Below are 11,436 nucleotides of genomic sequence, written 5' to 3' on the forward strand. Positions count from 1 at the left end.
CTGTTTTTGCAGTGCATTTCTGTAAATTGAAATACAATATAACGTTTTTACACTTCAGATTGAAAAATGCTACCACTGTTATTTTTACAGTCAAATTCTGGCAACTCAGCTGCCGGTATTCTACCGTGTAGTTTTGCTACTATGATCAATGCATTATTTATGGGGAAATAAAAGAAAATATTGGAAACATTCTAGCAATCTCACACATTGAGTCAAAGAATGATGATTGCTCTAAAGAGAAACTACTGTAGTTTAACACTGAGAGCGCAGACCTCTGCCAATCTCTACATCTCAGCTATAAAAAAAACAAAGCACAGTCTCCAGAATGTTTTGGTAAAATTGACGGTGGTTTTACACTGAATTACTATAATTTGAAGATTGGTACTAGTGTTCTTTTTACTGTAAAATTCTGGCGACCGAGCTGCAAGTTTGTTTGGTTTTTACTGTCAAATCTACAATAGTTGTTACACTGCATTACTGGAAATGGAAAAAGAATACACCTGTTACTTTTGCAGTAACATTCTGCTGAATTGAGCTTCCCAGTATTTTACATTAAAAAACCAATGCTTTTTTTTATTACAGTGCACTGTAAAAAAAATGTTTTTATTTCACTGCAAAAACTGGCAGCTTTACACCAATGTTATTTTGAAAGTGAAATGTTGGTGACTGAGCTGCCAGTATTTCACCGTAAAATCTACAAGTGTTGTTTTTACAGTGCATTACTGTTAATTGAAAAACAGCATCACTTTATTTTTTACAGTAAAGGTCTGGCAACTGAGCTGCCAGAATTTTACTGTAAAATTGATGGGTTTTTTTACACTGAATAACAAGAAATTGAAAATAGGTACCAGTGTTATTTGTGAGGGAACATTCTGGTAACTGAGCTGACAGTTTTAAAATGTAAAATCTACAGTTTTTGTAGTGTATTTCTGTAAATTTAAATACATTATATGTAAAAAATAAAATAAAAAAAATTCCCACGGTAAAATGTAAGGTGTGTTTCCCACTGTTTTTTTTTTTTACAGTGAAAACGACTGACTTTTTTTCCCAGTGTAATTTTCCTACTCTGATCAGTGCATTTTTCATCGGGAAATAAAAGAAAGAACTGGGAAAGTCATAGCAGTCTTGCACACTGAGTCAAAGAATGATGACTGATCTGAAGAGAAACTACTGGAGAAAAAAGTGCAGATGCTAGCTACCAGTGGCAAAGACTCCTTTCAAACAGTTTGAATACATACGGTGATCTGGATCATCCACAAAATCCAATCACTTCTTCCTTATTCAATTTTTGACATTTCCTAAAAGTTTCATCAGAATATGCCCAGAACTTTTGAAGTCATCTTGCCAAGTGACAAACAAACAAACTTCGTTTTTCTACCATTACATTTCGTACACTGTCTCAGTTATCGTACAGATGCTCAACAATGTGCGAAAGAAAATCCAAACTAAATAATGAAACCCAGTTGCAACTGCCAGTACTTTAATAAAGACTGTGACAAACAGGTTTGAATTTAAGAAAGCACACCTATGGAAGTGTAGCTCCTCCCACTTCTCCACCAACAAGTCTTCAATAAAACGTTACCCCTCATATAAATAATATCCAAGTAGCTCACTTTTCTTTCCTTTCATTTTGTCAAAACACTGTTGCCTGTGCTAATATTCTTCTGCCAAATACACCACATGCTAGCGCTGCTATCTTTGCAGCGAATGACCATGACAATTGTTGCAAACACTTCAGGAACTACAAGAACACGTGTCGGAAATGTGAAGAAGATTGGTTGAAAAACATGGCCGCCATGAAGCAAAACATACTTTACAGTACTCTGCAAATATCTAGGAGTCATTGCATATTTATTTGTATTAAATGTATGCTAGCATGTCTCCCAAAGCAAGTGAAATGTTTAGTTTTTTAATTGTGCCGATCGTTCACAATCATGATGAGAGACAAGAACACACGTCTTTTGTTTATTAGGATTTAAAGATGACAAAACAACGAGAGTCAACATTGTAGCCTTCAAAGCTAAAACAACAACAAACCACTCCATCAACGTTTTATAAACACGCTGCAAGTATATAATGTAATCAAAGACACATGCATAACAATATTCACCGTACTTTGGTCATTTTACGCAATATCGGAACCTTTTTTCTCTGCGCATTTTTTTTCTGTTTCCATATTAGTGGGTACATAACTCCACATGTGTTCATTCATAGTTTTGCTGTGACTATCTACAATGCAAATAGTCAGGGAATGAGAAGGTGTGTATTGTAACTTTTGGCCTGTACTGTATGTTCACAGTGCTTACAGTACAACCTGTTCATGGAAATAGCAAGAGTTGCACCAACTTATTAGACTGAAGACAAACACCAGCTTACAAAATACAGACTAGTTTCCTTACTTGCACAATGTTCAAAACATTCAGAAAAATGATTTAATAAAATAATGAAGAAATTAATCAAGTTTGCAGAAAAGCAATACAGACACAGAGATAACATCAACATCCCTGGCATTAATCTGAATGCAACCAATGTACTGTATTTGTATTATTCACATGTGAACAATGCTGTATAATAGACTGTATTTATATTATTCACATGTGAATATTGCAGTATAATAGACTGTATAATTTATATTATTCACATGTGAATAATGCTGTATAATAGACTGTATTTATGTTATTCACATGTGAATAATGCTGTATAATAGACTGTATTTATATTATTCACATGTGAATAATGCTGTATATTAGACTGTATTTATATTATTCAAAAGTGAATATTGCAGTATAATAGAATGTATTTATATTATTCACAAGTGAATATTGCAGAATAATAGACTGTATTTATATTATTCACATGTGAATATTGCAGAATAATAGACTGTATAATTTATATTATTCACATGTGAATAATGCTGTATAATAGACTGTATTTATATTATTCACATGGGAATAATGCTGTATAATAGACTGTATTGATATTATTGAAATACCTAAGTGTTTATTGTCTATTGTGAGCAAACTGTGGTGCTGAATTTCCCCCAGGGATCAATAAAGTATTTTCTATTGTATTCTAATGAGTGCAATAGATGGTTAAAAAAGTGAGCACATGCAGTGTTTATGGATCCAACACAAGCATTTGACACAATTAATCCTAATATCAAAACAACAAATTAGAACAGAATGGCATCACGATTAACGTGAAGCTAGGCAAACACATGTCTACGGCTCTTAATAGATCTTTGGCGTACCTCAGGGATCAATACTGGGACTACAAGTGTTCAATGTTCAATTTTTCTTCAATTTTAAATCTGTATACTTAATGCAGACATTGAGGAGAGAACACACACAAGCTAATACAAATAAGAAAAAAATGAATACATTGGTTTGACGAAAACAGGTTCTTTTTAGGCTAAGATAGTAGCCCTCGGCAACAGAAGGACAGGAAGTCGAGCACAAGTACAAAAGGATGGAGTAGACATTGACAGGGTAAAAGAAATCACATTCCTAGCTTTCATTTGTTGACAACTAATTTGAGACCCGACAGAGTCCTTGCTATAAGACTAGTACTAGTCTCTACTAGTACTAGTCTCCCTAGTGTCTAACCAGCATTAGAACACAAGCTGTGACTCTTCAAGATACAAGCATGGCAGTAGAAGTGTGTTGCAGTCTCTACTAGTACTAGTCTCCCTAGTGTCTAACCAGCATTAGAACACAAGCTGTGACTCTTCAAGATACAAGCATGGCAGTAGAAGTGTGTTGCAGCCTCTACTAGTACTAGTCTCCCTAGTGTCTAACCAGCATTAGAACACAAGCTGTGACTCTTCAAGATACAAGCATGGCAGTAGAAGTGTGTTGCAGTCTCTACTAGTACTAGTCTCCTTGGTGTCTAACCAGCATTAGAACACAAGCTGTGACTCTTCAAGATACAAGCATGGCAGTAGAAGTGTGTTGCAGTCTCTACTAGTACTAGTCTCCTTGGTGTCTAACCAGCATTAGAACACAAGCTGTGACTCTTCAAGATACAAGCATGGCAGTAGAAGTGTGTTGCAGTCTCTACTAGTACTAGTCTCCCTAGTGTCTAACCAGCATTAGAACACAAGCTGTGACTCTTCAAGATACAAGCATGGCAGTAGAAGTGTGTTGCAGCCTCTACTAGTACTAGTCTCCCTAGTGTCTAACCAGCATTAGAACACAAGCTGTGACTCTTCAAGATACAAGCATGGCAGTAGAAGTGTGTTGCAGTCTCTACTAGTACTAGTCTCCTTGGTGTCTAACCAGCATTAGAACACAAGCTGTGACTCTTCAAGATACAAGCATGGCAGTAGAAGTGTGTTGCAGTCTCTACTAGTACTAGTCTCCCTAGTGTCTAACCAGCATTAGAACACAAGCTGTGACTCTTCAAGATACAAGCATGGCAGTAGAAGTGTGTTGCAGCCTCTACTAGTACTAGTCTCCCTAGTGTCTAACCAGCATTAGAACACAAGCTGTGACTCTTCAAGATACAAGCATGGCAGTAGAAGTGTGTTGCAGTCTCTACTAGTACTAGTCTCCCTAGTGTCTAACCAGCATTAGAACACAAGCTGTGACTCTTCAAGATACAAGCATGGCAGTAGAAGTGTGTTGCAGTCTCTACTAGTACTAGTCTCCCTAGTGTCTAACCAGCATTAGAACACAAGCTGTGACTCTTCAAGATACAAGCATGGCAGTAGAAGTGTGTTGCAGCCTCTACTAGTACTAGTCTCCTTGGTGTCTAACCAGCATTAGAACACAAGCTGTGACTCTTCAAGATACAAGCATGGCAGTAGAAGTGTGTTGCAGTCTCTACTAGTACTAGTCTCCTTGGTGTCTAACCAGCATTAGAACACAAGCTGTGACTCTTCAAGATACAAGCATGGCAGTAGAAGTGTGTTGCAGTCTCTACTAGTACTAGTCTCCCTAGTGTCTAACCAGCATTAGAACACAAGCTGTGACTCTTCAAGATACAAGCATGGCAGTAGAAGTGTGTTGCAGTCTCTACTAGTACTAGTCTCCCTAGTGTCTAACTAGCATTAGAACACAAGCTGTGACTCTTCAAGATACAAGCATGGCAGTAGAAGTGTGTTGCAGTCTCTACTAGTACTAGTCTCCCTAGTGTCTAACCAGCATTAGAACACAAGCTGTGACTCTTCAAGATACAAGCATGGCAGTAGAAGTGTGTTGCAGTCTCTACTAGTACTAGTCTCCCTAGTGTCTAACCAGCATTAGAACACAAGCTGTGACTCTTCAAGATACAAGCATGGCAGTAGAAGTGTGTTGCAGTCTCTACTAGTACTAGTCTCCCTAGTGTCTAACCAGCATTAGAACACAAGCTGTGACTCTTCAAGATACAAGCATGGCAGTAGAAGTGTGTTGCAGCCTCTACTAGTACTAGTCTCCCTAGTGTCTAACCAGCATTAGAACACAAGCTGTGACTCTTCAAGATACAAGCATGGCAGTAGAAGTGTGTTGCAGTCTCTACTAGTACTAGTCTCCCTAGTGTCTAACCAGCATTAGAACACAAGCTGTGACTCTTCAAGATACAAGCATGGCAGTAGAAGTGTGTTGCAGCCTCTACTAGTACTAGTCTCCTTGGTGTCTAACCAGCATTAGAACACAAGCTGTGACTCTTCAAGATACAAGCATGGCAGTAGAAGTGTGTTGCAGTCTCTACTAGTACTAGTCTCCTTGGTGTCTAACCAGCATTAGAACACAAGCTGTGACTCTTCAAGATACAAGCATGGCAGTAGAAGTGTGTTGCAGTCTCTACTAGTACTAGTCTCCCTAGTGTCTAACCAGCATTAGAACACAAGCTGTGACTCTTCAAGATACAAGCATGGCAGTAGAAGTGTGTTGCAGTCTCTACTAGTACTAGTCTCCCTAGTGTCTAACCAGCATTAGAACACAAGCTGTGACTCTTCAAGATACAAGCATGGCAGTAGAAGTGTGTTGCAGCCTCTACTAGTACTAGTCTCCTTGGTGTCTAACCAGCATTAGAACACAAGCTGTGACTCTTCAAGATACAAGCATGGCAGTAGAAGTGTGTTGCAGTCTCTACTAGTACTAGTCTCCTTGGTGTCTAACCAGCATTAGAACACAAGCTGTGACTCTTCAAGATACAAGCATGGCAGTAGAAGTGTGTTGCAGTCTCTACTAGTACTAGTCTCCCTAGTGTCTAACCAGCATTAGAACACAAGCTGTGACTCTTCAAGATACAAGCATGGCAGTAGAAGTGTGTTGCAGTCTCTACTAGTACTAGTCTCCTTGGTGTCTAACCAGCATTAGAACACAAGCTGTGACTCTTCAAGATACAAGCATGGCAGTAGAAGTGTGTTGCAGTCTCTACTAGTACTAGTCTCCCTAGTGTCTAACCAGCATTAGAACACAAGCTGTGACTCTTCAAGATACAAGCATGGCAGTAGAAGTGTGTTGCAGTCTCTACTAGTACTAGTCTCCCTAGTGTCTAACCAGCATTAGAACACAAGCTGTGACTCTTCAAGATACAAGCATGGCAGTAGAAGTGTGTTGCAGCCTCTACTAGTACTAGTCTCCCTAGTGTCTAACCAGCATTAGAACACAAGCTGTGACTCTTCAAGATACAAGCATGGCAGTAGAAGTGTGTTGCAGTCTCTACTAGTACTAGTCTCCCTAGTGTCTAACCAGCATTAGAACACAAGCTGTGACTCTTCAAGATACAAGCATGGCAGTAGAAGTGTGTTGCAGTCTCTACTAGTACTAGTCTCCCTAGTGTCTAACCAGCATTAGAACACAAGCTGTGACTCTTCAAGATACAAGCATGGCAGTAGAAGTGTGTTGCAGTCTCTACTAGTACTAGTCTCCCTAGTGTCTAACCAGCATTAGAACACAAGCTGTGACTCTTCAAGATACAAGCATGGCAGTAGAAGTGTGTTGCAGTCTCTACTAGTACTAGTCTCCTTGGTGTCTAACCAGCATTAGAACACAAGCTGTGACTCTTCAAGATACAAGCATGGCAGTAGAAGTGTGTTGCAGTCTCTACTAGTACTAGTCTCCCTGGTGGCTAACCAGCATTAGAACACAAGCTGTGACTCTTCAAGATACAAGCATGGCAGTAGAAGTGTGTTGCAGTCTCTACTAGTACTAGTCTCCCTAGTGTCTAACCAGCATTAGAACACAAGCTGTGACTCTTCAAGATACAAGCATGGCAGTAGAAGTGTGTTGCAGTCTCTACTAGTACTAGTCTCCTTGGTGTCTAACCAGCATTAGAACACAAGCTGTGACTCTTCAAGATACAAGCATGGCAGTAGAAGTGTGTTGCAGTCTCTACTAGTACTAGTCTCCTTGGTGTCTAACCAGCATTAGAACACAAGCTGTGACTCTTCAAGATACAAGCATGGCAGTAGAAGTGTGTTGCAGTCTCTACTAGTACTAGTCTCCCTAGTGTCTAACCAGCATTAGAACACAAGCTGTGACTCTTCAAGATACAAGCATGGCAGTAGAAGTGTGTTGCAGTCTCTACTAGTACTAGTCTCCCTAGTGTCTAACCAGCATTAGAACACAAGCTGTGACTCTTCAAGATACAAGCATGGCAGTAGAAGTGTGTTGCAGTCTCTACTAGTACTAGTCTCCTTGGTGTCTAACCAGCATTAGAACACAAGCTGTGACTCTTCAAGATACAAGCATGGCAGTAGAAGTGTGTTGCAGTCTCTACTAGTACTAGTCTCCTTGGTGTCTAACCAGCATTAGAACACAAGCTGTGACTCTTCAAGATACAAGCATGGCAGTAGAAGTGTGTTGCAGTCTCTACTAGTACTAGTCTCCCTGGTGGCTAACCAGCATTAGAACACAAGCTGTGACTCTTCAAGATACAAGCATGGCAGTAGAAGTGTGTTGCAGTCTCTACTAGTACTAGTCTCCCTAGTGTCTAACCAGCATTAGAACACAAGCTGTGACTCTTCAAGATACAAGCATGGCAGTAGAAGTGTGTTGCAGTCTCTACTAGTACTAGTCTCCTTGGTGTCTAACCAGCATTAGAACACAAGCTGTGACTCTTCAAGATACAAGCATGGCAGTAGAAGTGTGTTGCAGTCTCTACTAGTACTAGTCTCCCTAGTGTCTAACCAGCATTAGAACACAAGCTGTGACTCTTCAAGATACAAGCATGGCAGTAGAAGTGTGTTGCAGTCTCTACTAGTACTAGTCTCCTTGGTGTCTAACCAGCATTAGAACACAAGCTGTGACTCTTCAAGATACAAGCATGGCAGTAGAAGTGTGTTGCAGTCTCTACTAGTACTAGTCTCCCTAGTGGCTAACCAGCATTAGAACACAAGCTGTGACTCTTCAAGATACAAGCATGGCAGTAGAAGTGTGTTGCAGTCTCTACTAGTACTAGTCTCCTTGGTGTCTAACCAGCATTAGAACACAAGCTGTGACTCTTCAAGATACAAGCATGGCAGTAGAAGTGTGTTGCAGTCTCTACTAGTACTAGTCTCCCTAGTGTCTAACCAGCATTAGAACACAAGCTGTGACTCTTCAAGATACAAGCATGGCAGTAGAAGTGTGTTGCAGTCTCTACTAGTACTAGTCTCCCTAGTGTCTAAGCAGCATTAGAACACAAGCTGTGACTCTTCAAGATACAAGCATGGCAGTAGAACATTCTACATTCTCCATCCTACCTAGGCAACTAAGACAAATGGAAGTGAATGACGTCAGATGCCAAAAGTCACAAGTACAGCAACGGCTCTTTTCAGTTCTGGTTATGTTGACATCCGCCTAGAGTACGTTGACAACCACTTATGTCGATGTGAAGCAGCTCAGCAACAACGTTGAGGTAAGGAATCTTTCAAATGTTATTTTAGACAATTCATGGGAATTTAATGGGAATCAACTGGTAAAAAGTGGTCATTTTCACAAACAGAAGAATCATCTATTTTAAAATGTATATCTTTTTGTTGTTCATCATTTTTTTAAAAACACATTTTCCTTTTTGGAGGGATTTTAGTGCGAGTAAAAATCCTTACAACTAGGACTGGGTACAGATTCTATAGTTAGCCACCAAATTCTGTACTACCGGGTAAACTTTGACTTTGCGTGTGGTTGCAGACTCAAACATTTGGCAAGGAAACAATCACTAAGAACAAACTCAACTAAACTGGTGCCCGTTACATTGATTGCAAGCTACCGGTCAGTCGATCGCCACGCATTACGACTTAAACGGGGACGGCGTGGCGAAGTTGGGAGAGTGGCCGTGCCAGCAACCTGAGGGTTCCTTGTTCAATCCCCACCTTCTATCATCCTAGTCACGTCCGTTGTGTCCTTGAGCAAGACACTTCACCCTTGCTCCTGATGGGTGGTGGTTAGGGCCTTGCATGGCAGCTCCCTCCATCAGTGTGTGAATGTGTGTGTGAATGTGGAAATAGTTACAAAGTGCTTTGAGTTCCTTAAAAAAAAGGTAGAAAAGCGCTATACAAGTACAACCCATTTACCATTTAAATTAATACCAGTTTTAGTTTAGTACCACGATACTAATGAATCATATTCAGTACTATACTGCCTCTAAAAAGTACGAGTCCCCCCAATGTTTAATGTTGTGTCATTGCTGGTTTACAAAAACAGGAGCATGTTGGGCAGCGCACACACACAGAGTACTTCCAAGCAGACACAGTGTGGAGACAGAAAGAATAGAATGGACTTTATTGTCGTTATATTCGCATATAACGAGATTAAGTACTCCAACTTAAGGTGCGGTAGTGGGAACAAATATGGGGTAGAAATAAATAACAAAAGAGGTAATAAAGGAAAAACAACAATTTAAATAAACAGACTACTATCCAATAAAAATAATAAGCAATCCTGTACAATATACAAAACACCATAGAAATACAAAATAATGTACAATATACAGAATAAGACAAGAGTACCGAAGTAATAAATAATGACTGATTGTCATAAATAATCAGTGTATTGCACTCGAAGGTAGTATTGTACAGTAGGGGATTAAGGTAGGATATTGTATAAGGGTGAACTATTATTAAATAGAAAAGGGAGAATGGACGCATTTTGGTGTAAAAAGTCAAGATAAAAGTGAAGTTCTAACACTGAAACACCCTCAGGAAGAGCTGCTTTAAGACATGCAGCTAACATCCCTCCACAGTGTTTTAGCTACTTCTAAATCACTAATCCTGGTCTCCATGGTGACAAATAAAGTAAGTTCCTTACAAGTACCATTATCACTGGAGGACGAGGAATAGCTAAACATGCTTCACTACACACTGTAGCTCACCAGCGTCACAATGTAAACAAACACCATGGGTGGATCTATACCTGACATCCACTGTAATGATACCAAGTACAAGAGAGTACCTCGTCAATACTACTATGATTACGTTATTTTTTATTGTCACAATTTTTTTTCCCTTTTTTAAAATGTATATAATGTTTATAAAGTCAGTAAATATGTCCCTGAACACATGAAGACTTTGAATATGACCAAAGTATGATCCTGTAAGTACTTGGTATCAGACTGAAGTGTGGATAGAACATTTTAACACAGCAGATAAGCAGATATTAACAGTAAATGAACAAGTTATTTACAAAAGCATCCAAATTCATTTTGGTACCGGTACCACAATATTGGTGTGGGGACAACACTACACTGTAGTAATCAGTAAGGTTTTTTCTTTTTGTTTTTTGTGCTAATTACCAAACCATGAAGTGCCAATAACCTCCTTGGCGGAAGTTGAAAAAACAACAACATCCAGTGATTTACATCCTCCTGAGCACCCGCCCCCAGGTCAGCGCCCTATGAGGAGGGTCTGCCCAGAAATAGGTCATTTGCCACACATGATGTCTCGGGGCAGGGGGATGCATTATAGATGAACCCAAGCAGCATGTCACACTCTGCGCTGAGAGGTGGGCGGACCGCCACCACAACTCCTCAGGAAGGGCATGCTGGGATGTCGTTAAGTAAACACACACACACACACGGGAGTTCTCTCATGGATGATTTTGAGGAGGGGTTTTCTAATTTGTTATTCCTACGTCTGCACCTGACTGCCCCCCCCCCCCCCCTAGAATGTGGCCATCTGCCTCGCACGCCACATCTCTGGCTAACATCTCCATGCTTTTGTTTCAGGTGCCATTCACTTTTTTCTAACAAAAATAGTATTTGGTGGCTTTGGTGGAAGATGCAGAAATGTGGGGGTGGGGTGGGGGGGTAGGAAAGGGACAAGTGCTGCACCCATCTGTTCTGCCAGTGCAGGTGGAGTCCTATTCAGTGTGTGTGTGAAGAGGTGGGGGGGGGGGGGGGGGGTGCTGATCTCTTCCCTGAAGGGGATAATGGCTGAGGAGCACATTGCAATGGCCGCCCTGCACAATTAGCCAATCAGCAGCCGGCAGGAGCGGGCATAAAAGAAGAAGATTGCAGCAAAGGCGCAGAAGG

The sequence above is a fragment of the Nerophis ophidion genome, linkage group LG07 (assembly GCF_033978795.1).
Source record: "Nerophis ophidion isolate RoL-2023_Sa linkage group LG07, RoL_Noph_v1.0, whole genome shotgun sequence".
Lineage (NCBI taxonomy): Eukaryota > Metazoa > Chordata > Actinopteri > Syngnathiformes > Syngnathidae > Nerophis > Nerophis ophidion.